The sequence below is a fragment of the Symphalangus syndactylus genome, chromosome 21 (assembly GCF_028878055.3).
Source record: "Symphalangus syndactylus isolate Jambi chromosome 21, NHGRI_mSymSyn1-v2.1_pri, whole genome shotgun sequence".
Taxonomy (NCBI): domain Eukaryota; kingdom Metazoa; phylum Chordata; class Mammalia; order Primates; family Hylobatidae; genus Symphalangus; species Symphalangus syndactylus.
Window position 1 is genome coordinate 84,165,313 of NC_072443.2, and position 24,952 is coordinate 84,190,264.

At 37.8% G+C, this 24,952-nt stretch overlaps 1 protein-coding gene and 1 long non-coding RNA gene across 6 annotated transcripts in view; one reads left to right on the forward strand and one right to left on the reverse strand.

Moving 5' to 3' along the window:
- FHIT (fragile histidine triad diadenosine triphosphatase) overlaps positions 1-24,952 on the forward strand; it is a 1,518,095-nt gene that overhangs the window by 975,464 nt on the left and 517,679 nt on the right. The window lies entirely within an intron of this gene.
- Positions 1,727-24,952, reverse strand: LOC134735508 (uncharacterized). 2 transcript variants are annotated; one of them, XR_010118688.1, is made up of 5 exons: positions 24,646-24,952; positions 5,240-5,331; positions 5,017-5,123; positions 3,454-3,607; positions 1,727-3,261 (listed from the first exon to the last, which is right to left on the reverse strand). It is a non-coding gene; the product is annotated as an uncharacterized lncRNA (long non-coding RNA). The 2 variants fall into 2 exon arrangements; XR_010118689.1 differs by lacking the exon at positions 5,017-5,123 and having other exon boundaries at positions 24,646-24,949.

The window sequence follows — 24,952 nt, forward strand, 5'->3', positions numbered from 1 at the left end:
ACTGCCTCTTCACCAGGTACCTATAAAACCCCCTGTATTTCGCTGCGGACTGGCAACCCATTTTTCCAGGACCCCTCTCTCCGGCAGAGAGCTATTCTCTTTCTTTGGCCTATTAAACTTCCCCATTTAACCTCACTCGTTGTGTGTCTGCATCCTTGATTTCCTCAGCTGTGAGACAACCTTGGGTATCATCCCAGACAATGAGGCCGCTTCAGTCTTATCTTGAGATTTTTAATTAATTAATCTGCAAAGATCCTAGTATCAAGTAAAAGCTAACTCAAATCAGGAAGTAATTTTTTCCTCAGTCTGGCCTTTGGACTTCACTCGTCCAGCCGCCATGAGCTGCCTGGATCAGACTGCTCAAACTCAGGCGTTCTTGGTGCAGGCATCTTCGTGAGCCCTCCCACCCCACGCCCTCTGCCTTCCTCTCTCTGCTATTGTGTCAGATCTCTGTTAATTTCAGTCATGCCATTTTATCTCTAGGGAAATGAGTTCCCACTTCCAAACAGGCAAAACCCAATTCAGTATTTGGAACAGGACTCAGTTGGAGACACAGTGTAATGCAGTGAATGAAGCACAGGCTTTGGAACTAGAAAAACATGGTTTCATATTCCTTTTCTAGACCTTTCCTTGCCAGGTCTGAGACCCTACATGTTTTAACATCTCAGCTGTTGGTGTCAATATCTTATTGTCAGGATTGGAGACGTTCCACTTCCAGATTCACTCACGTGGTTGTTGGCAGGACTCAGTTCTTCTAGGGTTGTTGACGGTTGGTCTCAGTTCTCTGCCACATGAGGCTCTCCATAGGTCAGCTTGCCTTGTCTCATCAAGCAAGAAGAGGGCAGAGAAAGGGTGAAAAGGATGAAGTCACAGTCATTTATAAACAAATCACATTTCTATTTGTTAAAGGGAAATAACTAGGTCCAGCCCACATTCAAAGCGAGAGAAGATTTCATAAGGGTGTGAATAGCAGGAGGTGGTGGGCTGATCAGGAGCCATTTTAGAAGCTGTCAAGCACAGTACTCTTTCCCAAAACCCATCTTATTTTTTCTTTTGGAATATCTCCTAGCATTTCTAGCTTAGGGTATGTGCCGACTTCTCAGAACACCGAGGGGCCTGATGTCAAATTGGAATGCTGAAGCATAAGAGGTTAAAAAGTTGGCTTTGGAAAGCCACACATAGCATCAGAAACAGTATTGTGATAAGAACCACAATCAGCTGAGATCCTGGTGGGTCATTATATCCTGAATTATTTTGCTACATGATTACACATGAACTATAGAGCTTCAGAAATAAACCACTATAGTAGCCCAGAAGGGAACAATATGAACAGTCATTTAGAATGTGCTGCTGCAGAGAGAATAGCTAAATGGCAGTTCTTTGAAGCCACTTTGCTAAACTATAGTTTGTATATCTGCTGTAATGGTTCCGTATAATAAGCCATAGCTGCTACACTCTCATTCTTTCTTCTAAATACCCGGTTCTGAAACCACCATTTCAAGAGGATATTCTTGGGAGAACACGGAACATCATTTCTAGGCATTTCCATTTCTACATAATTAGAATAGAAAGACTTTCAAGTCAGCTTCAGGTTTTAGCTTGTTATATAAATAAGTTCACAGGAATCTCAAATGCTTTACAGAAATCTGACAGCAACTATAAAAGGCTTTTGAACATTTTTGTTGCCAAAGTCCTAGGGATTGCTGGAATCTTAAATAGCCCGTTTTAAGCTCCAACTCAGAAGCTTTTTGTCATGTTTAATAATGTGGTGAATAATTCCTTTTCTGTTAGTCGTTTCCTCTTTTATAATCCACAAGGATCTTTGAGCCATGGAATGGATATTTTCTGAAGCTATAAATTAAAGGTCCTTTCGATCCCAAACTTAAAATGGCCTTTTAATGTAGCACTTCTGTAAATCCATTTATCTAGGTCTAAAGATTCATTAAAATATGTTTAAATGAAAGTATTATGTAGGTATATGTCCAATTCAGCGAGTGATCATTTTGAAATGAGAGAACCATGGAGAATAGATATTCCTGTGTACAGTAGGAAATTTAATAGGAAGAAAATTATTTGTAGAGAATATTAAATACTACAATGGTCTTCTTATTCTTCTTTCTTCTTCTTTCTTTTAAAGCAAATTTAGTCCAGCGTCCAGTGAACCCCATTGGGTTTGTGGAGAGTGTTTATGAAAACTTTAAACTTGGATTAAAAAAATGATATCTTCACTTACACTAACCTCTGACTAGAATTTAGCCTTTGTTTCAAGTGTGAATATAGGCAAAAGACCACGGTGGCATTGGCAGTACTTGCGACTTTCTTACCAATAGAAATCACAGATATTGTCTAATCATATTTCAGTTATTATATGTATCCCAAAACATTTCTGCTTATCATTCCTTTGAAAATACAGTAGTTATTAAAGCTGCCATTGGGCTTCATTGTATTATGTCTTAATAAAGAAACAAATATTAGTGTATTACATATATTTTAAAATATTTTGGTGGCTATGTTCTAGTATATTTTGTATTTTCATAATCCTATGTACTTTTTATTAAAAGTATGATTTTTAGAAGTTGTACACAGGCTTCATCAGGTGGCCAAATGGACCCAGGCACGTGTGCGTGCACACACCACCCCCTCCCCCCCCCCACACACACATACATTGTGCCAGAACCTAGAAAACAGAATGATTAAGGAGACTTGCAATTCATGGATCAAGTGCTGGACCACAGTCACTTTGAATATGTGGTGTCATTTAATCTTTCCACCAACACTGTGAGGTAGAAGTCATTATTATTCTCATTTTATAGATGCTGGATCAGAGACTTTGAGGGCATGGTAACCAGCCTTCCAGGTAGCTTCCAGTGATCCTTACCTTTTAAAATTCTCCTCCTAGTGACATCTCCTCCCACCTTGTATTATGTTATCTCTTTGACCAGTAGAATACAGTGAAAACAACAGTGTGCATCTTCAGAGGCTAGGTCATAAAATCTTACTCATTTTGGGAAAAGCTAGTCACCATTTTATGAGAACACTTAAACAGCCTTATGGAGAGCTTCCTCTAGAAAGGAATAAAGTTTCTTTCCAACAGCCGGCGCCAACTTCCAGCCTTGTAAGTGAACTTGAGGTGGATCCTTCAGCTTCAGCCAAGTCTGCAGATTATTCTCAACCTGGTGGGCGTTGCGACTCCAATTTCCTAGAGACCTTGAGGCGGAACCACTCAGCTAATCAGCTTCCAAACTTCATGACCTGCAGAACCTGTATAAGATAATAAATATTTATGGTGGTTTGAAGCCACTGAATTTTAGGGGTTAATTTGTCAAGTAGCAATAGATAACTGATAAAGAGGAGTTCTGTGTCTTTCCCAAGGTCATATCAGTAGGAAATGAAAGAGGCTGGATGGGAACCCAGCTGTTGCTGATGAAGTGTGTGCAGTTCCCCTCAGTTTACCTGCACGGAGATAATCAGAGAACCCTGAGTCCCTTCTTTTCCTTATCCTTCTTTGTCTCCGCATTTTTCTTCTCTCTTCCTCTCATACGCTATATGCACATAGTACTTGATGAGGTGGTAGGTCTTCTCTTTCCACACTTGATCCCCTTAAATTCTTAAATAAAATGAAGCATATCACAAAAACACCAGGTAAAATTTATTAAGCACTTAATATGTGTCCCAAACAGTGTTCTAAGTATTAAAAACAATCCTAATAAACTATCATATATGTAGTACTCTCGGCAGTCTAATGTGAGAAGAAGTAGACAGAAATTTTGGCTGGCTGTGGTGGCTCACGCCTGTAATCCCAGCACTTTGGGAGGCTGAGGCCAGCAGATCACCTGAGGCCAGGACTTTGAGACCAGCCTGGCCAACATGGTGAAACCCCGTCTCTACTAAAAACACAAAAATTAGCCAGGTGTGGTGGCGCACACCTGTAATCCCAGCTACTGGGGAGGCTGAGGCAGGAGAATTGCTTGAACCTGGGAGGCAGAGGCTGCAGTGAGGCAAGATCGTGCCACTGCACTCCAGCCTGGGTGACAGAGCAAGACTCTATCCCAAAAAAAAAAAAAAAAAAAAAAAAAGGAAATTTTACTTTGTCTTCATAATAAACTTGACAGATAGGTAGGGAGATGATATTGTTGCATTTTATAGATGATCTGACTGAGTTCAGCATTTAAGGAATTTAACATGACATGGTTTTTTCTGCATCAGGAGCAAAAGTAGAACCTGCTAATATCAAAATATTAAAAGACAAAAGAAGGGTCATCAGGCTAATTGCAACAGCATTTATCTGAAGTAAAGCCTTCTCTGCTCTGTAGATATAAAAATATCTCAGGCCTTAATTTTTTTTTGCAGGGGAAGAGCTTGGGTGAAGACTATCTTACATTTGAATTTATATTCCCAAATTGGAGGGAAGCAGTGTGCATGGGATGGTAAATTGATCTCTGGATTATTGCTTGACCTTTCAGTGACATTAAAATGAAAGAAAACTGAATAAAATGATATAGCTCCACAGTGTTCTAAGCCCATTGATATAAAAACAGAATTTAAATAGCAAACACCAACTTTCCCTGTTGCTCTTGTCTGATTTTTAAATAACATTTTCATTATGGTTGCTATAGTAGATTAAGCTCCTTGTTAGGAGGAAAATTCAGAAGCAACTCTATTTGAGGTAAAAAATGTTTAAACTTGTAAATATCACTGTGAGAGAAAGATTGGGTACCATAAGAGTTACTGTAAATTATTTAACTGATATGCACTAATATTGAAAATGTCCTCTATAAGTGCTTCTTTTAAAAATTCAATTCCCTTCAATAAAATTTGCATACTTCCAAGGCACTTAGAATTCTAAGATAAAAGATACATAAAAGTAACAAAAATACATTTGTTTGAGGGAAAAGTATTTGCAACTCATATTACATACATAGGGCTAATGACTCTAATTTATTCCAAGTTTCTAAAAACCATTACGAAAATGATCCGTATACAATAGAAAAATGAAGAATGTTGTGGCATAATTACGTTTTCCAAAAATGGCCACATCTGCATTTCTAGTTCATCGTGGTGTTCCAGATTCTTGTCATATACTATCAGGAGATGGAGTCTATTTTCTCTTCATTCTATTGAAACTAGGATACAGAATAGAGTAGGATGCACTCAGTGGATGTAGAGTGAATAGCATTCACCTCACGCGTGTTGGTGTGTGCTCCCCAACCCTGCTTCCTCTCCCTCTACACCCACTTACCCTCTCCTGGGGTGCTTTTCTTTGGAATCCAACAGCCATGCTGTGAGAGAAGCCAAATCATGCAGAGTGGCTAGCCATGAGTTATAAGAGTTCTAGTTGATGGAAAAAAATAATTTAAATGTATCTAGCATAAAGAAAAGACAAACATTTAAGGTGATGGATATCCCAGTGGTAAGTAATATGAATGTATTACATTATCATGTACCTCAAAACTATGTACATTGACTACGTGTCAATTTAAACAATAAAATAAAAAAAATAGAGTTCTAGCTGACAGTCTCAGCCAAGATCTCAGCTGGCAGCCAACACCAAGTACAAGACTTTCTCAGTCTTCTTTTAAGGTGTTCAAACTGGTTAAGTTAGGCCCACCCAAGATGATTTCCTAAAATTAAACTCAACTGATTAGGGACTGTAATTATGCCTGAAAAATCTCTTTACAGCAGCATCTAGATTTGTGTCTGAACGAGTGGGGAGGGACTGTAGTTCAGCTTAGCCAAGTAGACAAGTGAAAAATCCATCACAGGCTTTATGAAGATTATGAAAATGTCATAATTTATAAACATGCCATTCATTATTCATTTTATTCTCATTCTATAATATAACTTAAAAGTGTACTTTTATGGGTGGCTGGCAGACCACTGGAGAGATAATTCATGGGGCATAAACCTATTTTTGGCATTACTGGTTATGCCTTACTTGAGTTAATTCACCTCTCAAAACATTGGCAAATGTTAGTTTATTTTTTTAAAAAATCTTACACAGGTGCTTGGTGGAGTGAAAAATGTTACTTTCTAAGAGTTAATATAACTAACAAAAATACAGAATAAATATATACCAACATTTAATAAGTCTTTAATGAAGAAATCAGTGCAACCCAGGGGCATTTTGAGGACCTGGGTACTTCTAGACTTTTTGTTAAAAAGGAGGTGGAGAGGGAGAATATTTGAATAAAATTACTAGGTTTTATACAAGACTGGTTAGTATCCCACAGCGCAATTAAACCATAAACTTCAGTGGTTCTTTCGTACTAGACAAAAACTACAAGTTAACCTATAACTTGACAGTGGTGGTACAATAGTCAGAACATATATAGCAAAGCGAAACAGAGATATGTTCTTTTAGAGAGTTAAATAATCCTTGAATGGGCTTGGGGAACAAAATTCTAGTACAGTATTGAACAGACATGCCACATACACCATTGCTACCACTGCTGTTACCTTATTTCCTAGTTTTTGATCATTTTTGTTAATCAGGGTCATATTGATTTTGAGTCAAAATATTTGCTACCATGAAATTCTTAAAAAAAGTCCATGCGTTATCTTAGAAACATTATGATATATAAAAAAATAGGAATGTCTCATTCTTTCTTCAGATTACTCGGAAACAATGGGTGTAAATTAGCAAAGAAAGTGAGAAAAATAAATTACAAAAGTGTAGCTATTTATGTAAGTATCTATCAATACCATGTTTCATAACATGATTTCTCTCTTAAAAAAAACTAAGATGACCTGCTTTGTAAATACAGGCAAGTGGGATAGGTTTCAGGATTAACCCAATAGATAAATTGGAAATTAGACCTTATCTGTTTAATAACTTCAGTTCTCTTGCTGTCACATACTACATATGGAACTGTGTTCAGTAACGATATTCTGTTTGCATTCACATTTGGTCTAATTTCTAGCTGAACATCTACACCTCATTTGTCTTTACATTTACGATTTGCCAATGTCACACATTGTACTGTTAAGATTCTTAAATGTAAGTGACATCCATTTTCAAGAAATAAGTGTTTCGTTCATGAAGGGTATTTTTAGATTTATGGTAAGTTTGTTCTCATTTTTAGTTTGCTCTTCAGACAAATAGTGTAATATATACTGTTCTTCTTCTTTCTTATTGAATATTTTCTACTAAACCTATCTTTTTATGATTCTGAAATGCCAGCTTCAGTTTTTTTTATTAATTCATGCTGACCCTGGGCAGAGCTGTCTGTCTCAACTTAATGGCTATTTATAATATATGGATGCCATTCCCCTGCCGTTAATGTTTAATGAATTGGCTCCTGATCCAATAGAGTGTAATAAAGGTAATCACTAGAATACATTGTCTTTGTGCAGTGCCCTAGAAACTTTTTTTTATTTTCCCTATTGTATACCTTTGGCCCCTAGTCTCCTCTGTTACCTCTTTCGGTGCACTCTTCTCAACCTCTTTTTCATTATTTAGTCCAGTTGCATACATTTTTACACTTAATTTCCTTACAGGTCAGGAAGACAGTCTTCTGAGTGGAAACTTAAAAAAGTACCAGCCTTACATGATTGTTGGAAAGAAAGAAAACCTTAAATACTGACAGGATGGAGACTCATTTACATGTAGAGTAGAAGAAAAACATTTAAAAAAAATCTAGGCTGCTTCTTACAGACCGTATCCCTAGTGGATCAATCCTTTTTTTGTAATCTACATTTGAGATGTGTTAAAAACAAAGTTGGGTCCTGGAATTAGATAATGGTGATGGATGCATGTTTTTCAGAATATACTAAAAAGCATTGAATTGCATATTTTAGAAGGATAAATATTATGTATGTGAAAAATATATACCTATGATATATTAATAGTTACATATTTTTAATGATATGTATTTATATATTATATGATTTTGTCACATATAATAGCATATATAAAACATTGGAACTGGATGACTTGAGGGAGCAAAGTTGAACATTTCCTGATACTACAAATGTGTGTGTGTGTGTGTGTGTGTGTGTATCCCTGTTTTTCACTCTCCTAAATCAGTTCTTTCCGGATTTCCAGTGAAAGGAATTTTAGCTTCCTTATGAATGCCATCGAATTAGTTTATTTCTTTGTTACTGAAGAACATGAACAGAGGCCACTCTTTACTCAAGTGTGCCCTCTCCAAAGGTCTTTCTTCATTCAGGATGACTTGATCCTGAGGGTTCTGCCATCTATTACCACTAAACAGCTAGCCAGCTGCTCTCTAGTCTTTCTAATTTAAGCTCCATTCTTGGAACTGCACTTGTTTCAATCTGGTTGTTGTATTCACCTTGGAGCTCTGTATTCCTGCAATCATGGAATGCTGATATCTTAGCAGCCATAAGAATCTTCCTACTTGTTTGAAATAGGGGTTTCTGGATCCTGAGCCTAGAGATCAACCTAGGTATTTTTTCTAAGATGCACTTTTTAAAATAAAATTAAAATACTTTACTTTTTAGAACAGTTTTAGATTTTCAGAAAAATTGTGCAGATAGTTGAGAGACTTCTCATAACATTTTCCCTCCCTGTCACCACTATTCCCCCACCCCTGCCCCACCACCAAGTGTCTCCTACTATTAACACCTTGCATTAGTGTGGCATATTTATTATTTAAGTTAATGAGCCAATGTTGACACATTTATATTAACTGAAGTTCATAGTTTACTTTAAAGTTCACTCTTGGCCTTCTACAGTTGTGTGGAGTTTTACACATGCATATTGTCGTGTATCCACCATTACAGTTTCATATAGAATAGTTTACATTGCCCTAAGAAACTATATTGAATCCCTGGTAACTAGTAATCTCTTTATTGCCTCTATAGTTTTCCCTTTTCCATAATGTCATATGACAGTATGTCTGTAAGGTGCTTCCATACCTTTTTATGGCATGAGAGCTCTTTCAAAGAAAAAATCGTAGACTAGTATTCTGTTGTATGGCTTTGCCACAGTTTGTTTATACATTCTCATGTTGAAAGACAGATTATTATGAATAAAGTTTCTATAAGCTTCCCCAAGCAGGCTTTTGTGTGAACATTAGTTTTCAACTCAGTTGAGTAAATGCTTAGGAACTTGGTTACTGGATTCTATGGTGAAACTATGTTTAGATTTATAAAAAACTGTAAAACTGTAGTCCAAAGTGGCTATACCATTTTACCATTATGTCCACCGACAACACATGAAAGTTCCCATCATTCCACTTTCTTGCCAATGGTATTATCAGTCTCATGGATTTAGCTATCCTAATAGGTATATACTGGTATGTCATTGTTTTAATTTGTAATCCCCTAATGACATACGATGTTAATATTTTTTACCACTCTGTGACTTGTCTTTTCATTCTCAACAGTGTTTTTTGTAGAGTAAAAGTTTTAAATTTTAATACAATTCAATTTAAAATTTTTTTGTAGATAATTTTTTGTTGTTATATCTATAAACAAATTGCCAAACTCAAATCTAGTTTTTTTCCCTATATTATCTTTTAGAGGATTTACATTTTGCATTTTTCATTTTACATTTAGTTCTATGATGTGTTTTGAGTTTATTTTTGTAAAAGGTGTAAGGTCTGTGTGTAGATCCCCCCCCTTTTTTTTTTTGGCATATGGATGTCCAGTTAATTCTAGCACTATTTGTTGTCTATTGAATTGCCTTTGCTCCTCTGTCCAGGGCAAGTTGTTTATGTTTGTATTGGTCTATTTCTGGATTTCCTCTTCTGTTCTTTTGATTCACTTACCTATTCTGTCACCAGTACCATGCTGTCTTGATCACTGTAGCTTTGTAGCAAGTCTTAAAGTTGAGTAGTATCACTCCTTCAACTTTGTTCTTCAATGTTGTATTGGCTATTCTGGATCTTGAGCCCTTCTCTATGAACTTTACAATCAGCTTTTTGATATTCACAGAATAACTTTCTGGGATTTTGATTGAAACTACGTTGAATGTATAATCAAGCTGGGAAGAACTGATAACAGTATTGAGTCTTCCTATCCATGAACACAGAATATCTATTCATTTATTTAGATTTTATTTCTTTCATCAGAATTTTTTTTATTTCTCTTACAGATCCTGTACATATATTGTTAGAATTTTACATCTGTGTGTTTTATTTTTTATGCTAATATAAGTGGCATTGTGCTTCTAATTTCAAGTTCCATTTGTTATTTTATGGCATATTGGAAAGAAACATTTTATCCTGTTTGTTTCAGGATAAAAGAAAAATTTTATCCTGAAACATTGCTGCAGTTGCTTATTTGTTTTAGAGAATGTTTTGTCAATTTTTTGGGATTTTTCTACATAGCCATATCATCTGAGCAAAAACAGTTTTATTTTCTTCTTCCCAATCCTTACATCTTTTTCTTAATATTCTTTCCTTTTCTTCTCTTACTTTTACCTACGTCTTCCATTATGCTGTTGAATAGGAGTATTGACAGAGGAAAATCTTGCCTTGTTCTCAGTAGCTTGCTGTATCAAATTATTACAGACTAGTAGCTTCAAACAATAGAAATTTGTTCTCTCACAGTTCTGAAAGCCAGAAGTCTGAAATCTAGGTGTCAGCAGGGCCATATTCCCACAGAAGCTGTGGGGGGAAATCCATTCCTTGTCAGCTTCTGGTAGCTCCATATATTCCTTGGGTTGTGGGTGTGGGTGTGACACTGATCTCTGTGTTCCTGGTCACACTGGCTTCTTGATCAATCTGTGTTATTTCACCCTTCCCTCTACCTTATAAGGATATTTATGATCGATGGCATTAAGGCCCACTCAGATAACTTAGGATAGTCTTCTCACCTTAAAATTCTTAATTTAGTTACAGCTACAAAGTCCTTTCTTTCAAAGAAGGTAACATTTTCATGTTTTAAAAGTTAAGGCTTGATATCTTTGGGAGATCCTTAGTCAGCCTACTATACTACACTGATCTTAAAGCATCTGGTTTTTCTCCATTGAGTATGATGTCATGTTAGCTGTAGGGTTTTTGTAGATTTTTTGGTATTGAATTGAGGAAGTTTCATCTCTTCCTAGTTTGCTGAGAGTTTCTACTCATAAATGAGTATAGGATTTTGTCAGTGCTTTTCTGTATCTGTCGCTATTATATGATTTTTCTTCTCTGGCCAGTTGATACGATAAATAACATTTGTTGAGTTTTTTTGTTGTTTGTTTGTTTTTTTGGGAGTTTTTTTTGAGATGGAGTCTTGCTCTGTTGCCCAGGCTGGAGTGCAGTGGCACGATCTCGGCTCACTGCAAGCTCCACCTCCCAGGTTCACGCCATTCTCCTGCCTCAGCCTCCCAAGTAGCTGAGACTAGAGGTGCCCGCCACCATACCCGGCTAATTTTTTTGTATTTTTAGTAGAGATGGGGTTTCACCGTGTTAGCCATGATGGTCTCGATCTCCTGACCTCCTGATCCACCCGCCTTGGCCTCCCAAAGTGCTGGGAACATTTGTTGAGTTTTTGAACGTTCCACCAGCTGTGTGCCTGAAATAAATCCTAGTTGTAGTATATAATAACTTTTATACATTATTAGATTTGATTTGCAAAGATTTTGTTGAGGCTTTTTATATCATGTTCACGAGTGATATTAATTTCTAGTTTTTCTTTCTTTTAATGGGGTTTGTGCATGTATTCTGATTTTGCTGTAGAGTAATGCTGGTATAACATAATGACTTAGGAAGTGTTCCCTCTGCTTTACCTATCTAAAGAAGGTTGTAGAGAATTGGTATCATTTTGTGCTTAAGTATTTGATAGAATTCATCAGTTAAATTGTCTGTGCCCAATTTATTATTTTTAGAAAGTTATTTATTGATTCAATTTTTAAAAAAGATACAGATATAGATATAACCTGAATAGACCTATTCAGATTATCTATTTCTCTTTTTGTGAGTTTTGGTAGTTTGTTTCTTTTAAGGAATGGGCTCTGTTTATCTAAGTTATCAAATTTGAGATCACAGAGTTGTTCATCATATTTCTTTATCATCTTTTTAATATCCATGAGATCAGTAGTGATGACCCCTCTTTCTTTTCTACTGTTAGTAATCTGTGTTGTTGCTCTTTTTTTCCTGGTTAGCCTGACTAGAGGTTTAGCAATTTTATTGATCTTTTAGAAATGATTAGCTTTTGGTTTTGTTAATTTTTCTCTGATTGATTTCCTATTTTCAGTGTAACTGATTTCTGCTCTAACTTCTATTCCTGTTTTTCTTCTGATTGCTTTAGGTTTAAATTGTTTTTCTTTCTGTGGGTTTCTAACAGAAGTTTAGATTATTGATTTTAGATCTTTCTTCTTTTTTGATGTATGTGTTCAGTGCTTTAAATTTCCTGCAAAGCATTGTTTTCCTTGGATTCCACAAATTTTGCTAAGCTCTGTTTTCATTTTTATTTATTTTAAAATATTTTAAAATTTATCTTTAAGAAATTTCTTTTAGCATGCCTTATTTTTGTTGTTGAAAGCTGGAAATAATACCTCGAGTGATGGGAACAAAGAATATTAGTTTTATGTTGTGAGGTTTTATGTTAATCTAGCTTAGAGCTGGACTGTGTTTAATGCTTGCTGTAGCTTTAAGTGCCAGATGCTTCTGTGTGCATGTATTTTTTGTCTTTCCTGTTGTCTTTGGGCTTTCCTAAGAGCTCCTTATTAAATAGAGTCTGTGTGTTTCACCTCTCAGTTGTAATCACCAAAGCCGTCTTCACGTGGTGATGAGGTCTCAGGAAGGATAATTGTTGTATGACATTATGATTACATCTCAGTTTTTTTAGTGAGCCCGAGTTTCTAGGCTGCGATCTTCTGAAATGTTCTGAGCCCTTTTTTGGTCCCCTGACATTAGACAGGAAGCCTAAAAGAGTCTGGAGGGGACTAATTGCCCTTCCCCCAAGTCAGGTAAAACTCTGGTAAAATAGTTTCCCTGAAAGGACGTGTCTTTCTTACAGAGAACAATCTGAGAAACTTTCAAAATGGTTACTTTTTCTCTCTCCTGAGATTTTTCTCCAGCCTTCCCCATGAGAACATGGTAGGGTTCTTGGAGATGAAACTCACTAAAGTATAGAGTCTCCCCTAAGACTAGGCTGCAAGAGTTATTAACTCTGAAGATAGTCTGCCGTGAGCCTCTAGCAATTTGTCAAAATTATCATGCACGTGTTCCTATGAGTTCCTAGGTCCTTCTGTTTTTGCTTCAGGTAATCTGATCTTATGATTCTTTGTGTTTACATGTTTCTCCACATTTGGGGATAGTAGTTTGCTTTGTGACCTCAGTTCTCTGATGAATCTAAAAAAGTCATTAATTTCCAGTTGGTTCATCTTTTTTCCTTGTCGTAAATATTTCTCTTGTTGCAAATTGCAGTGAAGCAGTGTCATCGGCTGGGATAATACCCGAGATTTGTCATCTCATGCCGGGAAAATTAAGGACAGGAACACACACACAAGGAGTGAGTTTAAGAGCTGAGGATTAATAGCCAAAAGAAAGAGAAAGGAGAACAGCTTTCTCTCTTGTGCGGGAAAAGGGAGCCCGAATAAGACTTCCAGCCTGTGGCAGAGTGCACCGGATTTTATAGGCAGGCTCGAGGGGGCGGTGTCTGATTTACATAGGGCCCGAAGATTGGTTGGATGAGGTGTGATGTTTACATAACATGGGAGGAAGCTGGATGCCCCACCCTGATCTTAAGCAAATGGTGACTTCTCCCAGCTGGTGCCATGTTGCCTGCTCCTTACTCTACATGTGGCTGGCAAAGAAAAGGGAAGATGGAACTGCCATTTTGAACATGCTTAGTACCAGGTAGCTTTTTCTGATTGGCACAACTGCTGGCATTCATCCATTGCGAGCTTCCAGCTTGCTTGTCTGGGTCTGCAGCTTGATTTTACAGGCTGCTCTGTTAGAAAGGAAAATGATTTGGGGGCTGCTTTTCATTCAAAGGAAAACCTTACGGAGGACTCCATACCTTCACTGTCTGCTAAATAATTCCTTTTTGACGCCTGTATCTGCAGCTTGCAACTTTTTTATATGTCCATCACAAAATATTTTTATGCAAATGGTTAAAAGAGAAAACCAGATCCAGAAATTAGGACAATTAATATGAAAATTGAAATTTTAAATGTTTTCACTGCTTTCTTGCCTACCACCAGGACTTCAGCAGGTAATTAAGATGTCACCAAGATTTTTTTTAAGTAACTGAAGGTTCGAGATGCTGTACTTATATACTTGGGATGCTTGTCCACTCCAAATCTCATGTTGAAATGTAATCCCCGATGTTGGTTGAGGGGCCTGGTGGGAGGTGTTTGGGACATGAGGGTGGATTCCTCATGAATGGCTTGGTGTCATCCTTGCAGTAATGAGTGAGTTTGTTCTCATTCTGTGAGTTCACATGAGATCTGGTTGTTTAAAAGAGGCTGGGACTTCCTCTCCTCTCTCTCCTTCTCCCTCTCTTGCCCTGTGACATGCTGGCTCACCTTTGCTTTCTGCCACGATTGTAAGCCCCCCGAGGCCCTCACCAGAGGCCGAACAGATGCTAGTGTTATGATTCCTATACAGCCTACAGAACCACAGTCAAATAAACCTCTTTTCTTTAAAAATTACCCAGTCTCAGGTATTCCTTTAGAGTAATGCAAAGAGACTAACATATATACCTTTTGCACCTTTGAAACAGGAGTTTAAAAATTATTTTTGTGATTCACCTTGTTCGCTGGTTACACAAACACTATTGAGGCATCTCCATTGGCTGAGGCCAGTTCTCTCACCAGGTTTATATTTTATAGACTCTTGGGTTCTGAAGGAGTCCTCTGATATCTTTTGCACCTTCAGCCTCCTTTTTCTCAGCTTTGAGAAGAATGCTTGTGTGAATACCTGGTCTTTTCACAAAATAGGCAGAGTATTTTAGACTTCATCTGCTGGACTTCCTCTGTCTCCAGAAAGAAACATTGTAGTATAAGAAATTATAAAAACAGGCCGGGCGCAGTGGCTCGTGCCTGTAATCCCAGTATTTTGGGTGGCCGAGGCAGGCGGATCACGAAGTCAGGACATTGAGACCATCCTGGCTAACACGGTGAAACCCGGTCTCTACTAAATACACAAAAAATTAGCCAGCCTGGTGGCAGGTGTCTGTAGTCCCAGCTACTCAGGAGGCTGAGGCAGGAGAATGGCATGAACCCAGGAGGTAGAGCTTGCAGTGAGCCGAGATCGCGCCACTGCACTCCTGCACTCCAGTCTGGGCGACTGAGCCAGACTCTGTCTCAAAAAAAAAAAAAAAAAAAAAAATTGCAAAAACAAATTCTCAAAACTACTGCTTAAACTTATCCTATTGGTCAGCTTGAAGGAGAGCAATAATTGCTGGATGTTCTTTAATCTGTAGAAACTGGCTTAATTTGTGCACACATAAAAAGTCTAATTTCACAACTACAGATTGCAAGGTGTTATTGTGTGATAACCTTAGGATAAGATTGATGCCGAAAGACCACATGAGAAGATAGAATAGCAGTTTAGTTTTAGTAACTGACTCTCCTTTATAAGAACTTTGACCCTCTGTAATACTATAGAACAAAATCTTCTTTCCAAAGTATGCATTTGTTGATCACATATTATGTGCCAACCACTGTGCTGGTCACAGGTGTGTGTGTATATGGCATTGACTAAGACAACATCTGTGAACTCAGGTTTCTGTGTAGTGGATATAAGATGAATGCCTACTGTCAACTTTCCACAAGACTACCAGAAAAACCTGTTGATCAAACAAAGCTATGATTTTAGATCTATAGGAAAAGAATATACAAGGTTGAGAGAATCTGATTAGTTGCTCAAAATGGATAAATTAGGAGAGCACATTTATGGAGTTTTGGGCTTGTTCTGCATTACTTTAAGGCAGGTATTGCAAGTCAGAGAAATCACTGGAATTGGGCAAGAGCTTAGACAAAGTAGTCTTGTGTTTGTGGTGCAGAGAGTGTCTTGAAATAAGCCCTGGTGAGTAAGCTGATGACCTTGCTAAGTAAGTTATTTTAGTTGATTCACAGTTTTTTTTTTTTCTTTTCTTCCAGAAATGTTTCCCAGAGCAGGGAGCCAAGTTGTCAGTAATAATGAAAACAGTAATGAAAATATGCCTAGTTCCAAAATTTTCACAAAGGGACAAAAAATTGTTCTAGTTATCACAAATAAATGAACTTGAATCCTTAAAGTATAGCCATAGGAGTCTTTAAATAAAATGCAAAAATCTTTAATGAATGAATGAATATAAAGTTTCTCTTCCTTGAGACTATCATTTTTAAAAAACAGATAAGTGTGGGGAAATTTATTTTGTTATTCTAACATAATTCTGTTTGGGAATGAAAATTAAAATAGAATTTTTTTCCCTGAAGCAAAGTTATAGAACTTCCTATTGTAATTATCCATGCGAAATTTGGAGACATGAGTGTTTTCACTAAAGTCTTCAATACATAGGCTGTGCTGGGAAGGGCTGGCCATACCTACTGTCTGGCTACTAAGGCCATGAATCTCTCTTAAAGATGTGTTTGTAGTGGACCTGAACAGACTCATTTTAGTGGAGTCCAAGAGACTACATCTTCTGTTTTAATAGATTTGTCTTTTCTCAAGTTTTTGAAAAAGCTGTGCTACCACCTTGAATTTGAAACCACTTCTTGTTGTTGCTGTTATTGCTATGGGCATGTTTTTGTTATAGACAAGTTTTTGTTTCCATATCATTGTAAACGTAGCTTATGACACATATTCTCAAATGTGCAAAGAAAAGTATAATGTTTGAGTTTATACATCCATGTAGTAAGTGTGGATCATTCATTCCATATATAAGATACAATTTTAGGCAAGCATTCAGGTAAAGGGCATTTTGTCATTTCATTCTTCAAATGTTTATTGAGTGACTGATATGTAAATGGTGATATATATATTAGGTGTTAAGGTGTTAGGGTTTTGGAGTTGGGGATTTAGTGGAAGAGAGTGGAACCAGTGCCTGCCCTCAGGAGTTTATAAGCTAGTGAGGTAGAGAAACGTTCAACAAGAATGAGACACATAAGTTAGTATTAGAGCTCTGGTAAGTGGTGTGAAAGAGAGTGATCTGATATTATAAAATCATGTAACCCTGTATAAGATGAACTTTCAAGCTGAACTGAGAGTAGAAGGCAGAGATGATAATGAGGCAGAGTGATCTAAGCAGAGAAAACACATATGTAACATCCCTAAGGAGAAGGAACTAGAACTCATAGGCTTATCATTACTGCCAAAATGTAATTTGTCACAGTCATGTTCTTTCAATTGTCTTCTTTAAATATTAATTATTTTAATAAAAGTTATGTAAGTGCATTTTAATATTTAATCTACACAAAGATGAGATACTTTTATTAATTTCTCTAAATGTTTCAGAACACTACTTTTTCTGTGATTTTAAATATTTGTGAAAACTCTTTCAACCTGTCCTTCAGGAAGACTCAGCTTTCATCTACATACTTGCCAGTAGAAATAGTGTTTTCACATTAAAGAAACAAGCTTGGAACTTAGGAGGTACCATCATGTTAATTGCTGCCTTGTAATGGTTATTTATTGTCATTTTGTTTATTGACAGTGACTAGAATAGCAGTATGATCAGCATAATCATTATAAAAAATAGGCTTTTTTCTTTTTTTTGAGATGACGGAGTCTTGCACTGTTGCTCTGGCTGGAGTGCAATGGCGTGATCTCAGCTCACTGCAACCTCTGCCTCCCGAGTTCAAGCAATTCTCCTGCCCCAGCCTCCTGAGTAGCTGGGATTACAGGCACCCGCCACCACCCCTGGCTAATTTTTTTGTATTTTTAGTAGCGACAGGATTTCACTATGTTGGCCAGGCTGGTCTTGAACTCCTGACCTCGTGATCCACCTGCCTCAGCCTCCCAAAGTGCTGGGATTACAGGTGTGAGCCACCATGCCTGGCTGAGGCTTTCTTTTAAACAGAAGAATTACACTTCCAATTCAATAAAATTTCCTGTAGAAGAGAATTGGATATTAATTCAAAGAAATATGAAGTTTTTATTTTACCCTATGCTTATGTAGAACATTACAGAATTCCCCAAATCTCTAAATCTTCATTTTCCAACTAATTGAATGGCAGTGATCAAATTTCCTGTCTAAGCAAATTATTTCTCACCATAGATGTTCTCTTTATGTAAGTCTTGCATTTTGAGCCGAATGCTGTAAGAAACCAGGTCTGATATGTGTAGTTTTTACTAATCCATTGTTTACCTTGTTAGAGAAACAGTGAGCAGATTAGCTACCTAGGCGAATTGGTTTGAATGGAGACAGAATTGTTAGACATAGGTTAATCTGATAGCACCTTCAAGGACCAATTCAAGGGAGGCCTGATTTAACCTCATTGCCAGTCACCTGCTTTAATTAGTAGTGGATGCAGGAGCTATCATTTTTCATTCTCAAAATCACGGTATCCTTTTGCACATGGAAAGGTGGAAGGAAGGCCTACGCAAGTGTCTGTTGAGGCATCTTCAGCTGGAGGTCTGTCTTGATTTGTAGATCCACTTCCCTCTTTACTGAGTTTTAGGATTATAGTTCTAACATTTCTGTTCCTGTGACTTCAAACTCAGTTTGTACAGAAGTGGCCATTCAGTGAGGTCATCATCCTCATTAATGTTCAGAACTTCAAGAGTATTCTTTAATTAGTTTTGGGAGTCCTCGGTTTGTCCCCCTTTCTGTACCTCAGGATTTGGTATGTTTTCACACTGGGGGAATTGGTAGGGTATCAGTAAAGGATTCATCATTACTGCTTCCTGAAGATACTCTGTGCCCCAGATAGCCCCCGACACACACTGACTTTTCTGACATGTGATGATTTTGCTGACTATAATCTGGTCTCTATCTCTGCCTTTGCAGATCTTCTATATAACTTAAGGCCCAGCCTATGTGTCCCCTGGTCTATGCAGCCTTCCCTGCCTCTCCCATCCTAGCTAAGAGTTGTGTTCCTGTCTTCTATACCTTCAGCCTCGTTTCTAGGCATACTTGTTAAATTCTGCTTCATATTGGGGTTAATTGTATAAATACCACTTAACTCTCACTCTTAACTCCAAAGAGCAAGGTTACAATTGTGTCTGGTTTTGTATCCCGCAGAGCATGAAGGATGTGCTGGACCATCAGCAAGGCTTCGTGAGAGGACGAGAATACGGGAGGCGGTACTGCAGTGTGGTGGAGAGCTTGAGCTCTGGAACCAGGCCGCCTCTGTCTGGATCTCACTTCCTCCAGTTAGTAGTCTTTATGATCTTGGACAGGTCTCTGTGCCTCAGTTTCCTCATTGGGTTGTTGTGAGGGTTTAATGAAACAATGTACACAAAGCACTTGGTACTACACCTGGAGTTTGGTAAGTTTTCAGAAAATGTTAACAATTATGGTCAGCAATCCAGAAGCACATGGAGCCTCTACTATCTGCTCTTTTATACATTCACGGATGTTGAGTATTAGCTCTGTGCCAGGCATGATGCCATGTTGAGTCTGCAAAAATGAATGATGAGTATCTTCATAACATGGAAGGGAAAGATCAATACCAACAACAGAATGCTTAGTATAGGACTTTTTTATGACAATGATGAGTTGAAGTGAGTTTCATGGTAATGGAAAGCAGATGTGCCATTCATTGACCTCGATACTTACCGTGCACTTGATAGTGCATAGAGACAGAGGTACTAACATCAAGAGGTGAAATTTTTAGATTATTTCGAATCTCCAGTTCAGTTAGTTGCTAACTTGTTAGTGAAAAAATCCATTATCAGAGATGCTAATAGGGAATAACATAAACTAAGGTTTTACTTTCTTGTCTTTCTCTTTCTCTATGCTAATGGGCTTTTATTTTATTTTATTTTGAGACTGGGTTTCACTCCCTTTCTCCAGGCTGGAGTGCAGTGGCAGGATCTCAGCTCACTGCAACCTCTGCCTCCTGGGCTCAAGCGATTCACCTGCCTCAGCCTCCTGAGTAGCTGGGAGTATAGATGTGCGCCACCATGCCTGGCTACTTTTTGTATTTTTTTGTAGAGACAGGGTTTCACCATGTTGGCCAGGCTTGTCTTGAACTCCTGAGCTCAAGAGATCGGCCCACCTTGGCCTCTCAAAGTTCTGGGATAATAGGTGTGAGCCGTGGAGCGTGGCTTCTGTGCTAACAAGCTATTAGTGACTTCAAAGGTGGGCAGCAAAAGTCAGCCCCCAAATAGCAGCAGTCCACTGTTATACAGATCCCCCTGGTAATAGTCACCTGGAAGAAAATCTCCCATAGGTCAAGCATAAGTCCTCTTTTACTGATTTCGGTTTATCTAGTTTGACACCTTTGAAAGTTGTCTTTTAATGTCCTTTCTATGACCTATTGCAAGAAGATCGTCATCAGTCAGCTGTGCACTATGGTTTAACAGCAGATATGGCTTTCTCTGGAAGGATAAAATCCTTGCCAGTGTTCCTCCCCATAGTTCTTTGTAGATTCTTTCCCTTTTTGCCGTTACCTTCTTCGCCCCATCCCTCTTTCACACTTGGAAATGGCCAAAGCCGAACTAATCTCTGAAACTGAGTATTAGAGCCCTGCTTAGAAACTTGGCCCATTTTTATTTGAGCTTTTTTCCTACCTCATTTTTGCTGGAAAATCCTCCCATTTGGCTTTTAATAGGGGTCATTTGTGAACAATTTTTCATAACCAGTTACAGATTTCAATGTTTTGCATGTGTATGATAATTTATAGTCCAAGTGCTTTTATACTTGGACATCTTTTATGAGTTCTACTGCCTTTTCCCTGAAAGGAAACTGCTTTCCTGTTCCCACATTCCAGGTAAGGCTATTGAGGCAAACGGACTGGTAGAATCTGTTTCAAAAAGGTAGAACCATGTCACTGTGCAAGTAATAGAAACTCAAAGTAACTTTAACCAAAATAGGGATTGTATGTGAAGGACACAAGTGTGTCTGTCACTGCAACAGAAAAGAGTGCAACAAAGCCTCACTAGGATAGGCAAGCAAGAGCTGTAGCTGTGGTCGGAGTCTCTGCTTTGCCCTCCTTTTTCTCTGTTTGCTGCCCTCTGTGCTGGGGCTCCATGCGTTCGCGTGACCTGGTCTCTTAGACCACTGAGTCTCTATCACCTGACTTCACTGGAACAACAGATACAAACTCATCCCATGAATTCTAATTCCAAATTCTCTGGACTGAGAATCTGATTGGCTGACCCAGTGTAGAGTCAGATACACCCCCTTTAGTCATCTTAGTTCTGGGGTCGTATGAGGCCTGGTCATTTTCAGAGAAGGCTATGGGCCTGAACAGATACTGAAAAGAATTTTCTAACCAACCCATGAGTTTATAACTAATTACAAGGTCAGCAAATGTTCACCCATAGGTGTGTAACTTCCCATTTTTTATGACCCGGAATGGCAATTTTTTAAAATGAAGTTAGACATTTCTCCCTCAAAGTTCCTGTAACACTTATGGATTCCTTTCTTAAACTCTTATTTGTTTCAGCATTTCTATCTCTTTCACTAGACTGTGAGCTTCTTGAAGAAAATGACCCTGTGTTGTTCAATCTTCACATACTCAATGCCTGGCACAATGCTAGGATATTTTAAATGCTTAGCAAATGCTGGTTGAATGGAGAAATAGATAAAAGACTGCCGACCTCAAAAGATATTTCTTTGCACTCCCACATTTTTAAAATTTTTGTGTTTAAGTCATACACAGCTAAACGATAACTGAGGCAAAAATATCTGCCTAAAGTGACAAGCTAAAGCAACTTTTTTTTTTTTTTTTTTGAGATGGAGTCTCGCTCTGTCGCCCAGGCTGGAGTGCAGTGGCGCGACCTCGGCTCACTGCAAGCTCCGCCTCTCGGGTTCACGCCATTCTCCTGCCTCAGCCTCTCCGAGTAGCTGGGACTACAGGCGCCCGCCACCACGCCCGGCTAATTTTTTTTGTATTTTTAGTAGAGACGGGGTTTCACCGTGGTCTCGATCTCCTGACCTCGTGATCCGCCCGCCTCGGCCTCCCAAAGTGCTGGGATTACAGGCGTGAGCCACCGCGCCCGGCCAGCTAAAGCAACTTTTGTATTCTCAGGAAGTAGTACCCCATAGTGCAGTCATAACTCACTGGAAAATACCAAGATTTCTCACAAGAACAACCAGCCGGTGATTCAGGACAGTGTAGCTTCTGGTCAGTAAAAGAAAACTATTTCAAACGGAAGGAAATTCTAGATTTCAAATGAATGGACAGGAAAATTCCAGTGATTGACTACATCAACCAAAGCTTCCCAGTAAGGTTAAAGACATAGAAAACAAAATATCTTGATGGCTCATACTTATTCCTTTAGGTGTTCTTTTCAGTTATTATTTTTTACTTTGAAAGTTTTAAATTAATCATTTACTAGTTTTTGATGGCTTCCATAACAGATTACTAAAAACTTAGTAACATAAAACAACAAAAATAAAATCATTTAACAACTCGGGAGGCCAGAAGTCTTAAATGGCTCTCACTGGGCTAAAATCAAGATGTCAGTAGGGCTGTGCTCCCTCTGGAAGCTCCAGTAGACCTGTTTCTTTGACTTTTCCAGCTTCTCATGGCCGCTTTCTCTATCTTTAAAGCCAGAAAGGGCAGGTTGACTTCTCACTTTTCATCACTGTGACCTTCTCTCAGCCTTCCTCTTCCATCTTTTAAGGACCCTTGTGATTATGTTGGGCCCACCTAGATAATCCAGGATCATCTCCCTGCCTTAAGGCCAGCGGATTAGCAACCTTCATCATCTGCAACCTTAATGCCCCTTTCCCGTGTAAGCATATTCAGAGGTTCCGAGTATTAAGACATGGACATCTATAGGTGGCCAGGATTCTGTAGACCACACCTGTACCTACTGTGAACACAGATACTATGGAGGATATAAAAGTAAACTATATATAGCAGTCACAATCAAGGATGTATACTGGCTAATGAAAAAAGTCAACTTCAGATAATCTAAATAATATATAATTGCAAATTCTCTGTCTCAAAATTTCCCTTTCTTCTTATTCAATAAATGTCCAGCTTCTTGGTCTCTGACTGTGCCTGTCCCAAGTAATGTTGCCTAGTCCAATTTTAGGGTTGCAACTATTGAGCAACTAGTTCTGTTAACACCTTAATGCAACACATTAGGATATATAGCCATAAACAAGACATCAGGTTATGAATAGACAAATGAATTGCTATAAATGAATTATGCAATAAAAGTGATTTCCTCCAACACTGTTAGTAATCTAATCTGAGAATGAGAAGTGAAAATTGCAAATTATCCCAACAGTACATCATACTTAACATCCTCAGCCTAAATGCTATAGGAGATACAGATTATTCAGCATAAGAATATTATACTAAAAACTTAAAAGTTTAGACTGCTTTTCAAGGAGTTGAAGCAGTAGGGTGTTAATGGCAGAAAAGCTTTTTGTAGTTACCTTGTCTGCCCATTTAGACTTCAAGGGCAAGTTTGAGGTTCTCTGAATGATATCCACAGTTTGCATTTAAATTTGAAGGTTATTTATTAAGTGACATTTTCAGTAAGATACAAAACCTACCTCCTGGTTAGTGATTGCATGAAGTCATTTTTAGTGCGTGTGAGAGAGCAGTGAATCAGAATATTTATAGTTTAGCACTTTAAAAAATGTCCTTCAAATATGTGTGCACATAATAGCTTCTTAGACTATCAATGAGTCCAAGTTTTACAAGATTTAGGCTAAATATCACACATCTTCAATAAATGGTTTTGTATTCATGTACATGGTGATCAACATTCTAGAAAAAATGTAATTCTAGAAAATTAGTTTGTTAGGATCAGTCCTAGATCAGATATTTTTATTTTATTTGAATTGATAATTAGTAAATGCTTAAATATTTACTAAATAAATTAATGATGTATACAGTAGAAAATGCTAAGTGTGGAAGAACAGTCATCTGTTAAGCACAAAATCTCAGACTGGGATTTTATAGTGGTAGTTGCTATTGTGTTCAGAGGCCTGTGGAGACCTAGGATAAACATGCTGCATCTTTTGAGGAATTTTGCTTATTTGAAAACAAAGTTAAATACTTTACCTGCTGAGTAATTTAAAATATTTTTGTATTATGACAAAAATCATATTATTGAGAACACAATTCACAGAACATTTCTTATAATAGCATAATTTTTCCATGCTATTTTTATAAAGTATTTGAAAATTTTCATATTATGCAATTTGCAAGCATTTCCCATTTATTGTATGTGTGTATATATGTGACCTCATGTAGCCCTATAAGGCTTGTTACTAAAAAATAATTCAAAACCCCTACAGTGTCCCTCCTCCCTCTCCCTCACTTATTTTAAACTGATTATTTTAGTATTTATCTCTGTATCTCTAAGTAATATGTATACTTTTTTATTTTTTACGTTTCAAGCTCTTGCTCTTGATTTTGCACTATGGAAGCAGAGAACATAACTAATATCACTAATCTTCCCTTCACTTCTGTTGCACACGCTCTTCTGTCCCTTCTTTATCTCAGTGTAGTTTTACTGCAAATTTGATGAAATTAATATTCATATTAGTACACTATTGAAATGTCATCTAAAGCTGAACTGTGGAGTAAACTACCATCACAGTTTCTATCCAGCCTGACTTTTGATTTCTCTGGATGTAATAATTATCTTGTTTTTTAATTTGCTTGGTTTTGTAAATACTCACCACTGTCTTAGCCCCCAAAGTCTTCACTGGTTGTCTAAATACCTTCTCAAGATGTTCATGCACGTCTGGTATTCTGTCAGTTTCATCTTCCTAGAGACGTCTCTCCTGCAGCCCTGCTCTCTAAGTTTGCTGGTGTACTCTGTGTCAGAGACCCTCTATTTTACTCTCTGCAGGAACAAAGCTTAAGTCACTGGCCAGGATGAGGGCATGTCTCCTGGCTATCAGGAGTGAGAGATGGGATCTGAGGATCTAACTCCTTCTTAATCCTTTCCCTTCCCCTGCTTGAACATCTTTAGTGAGATACAAT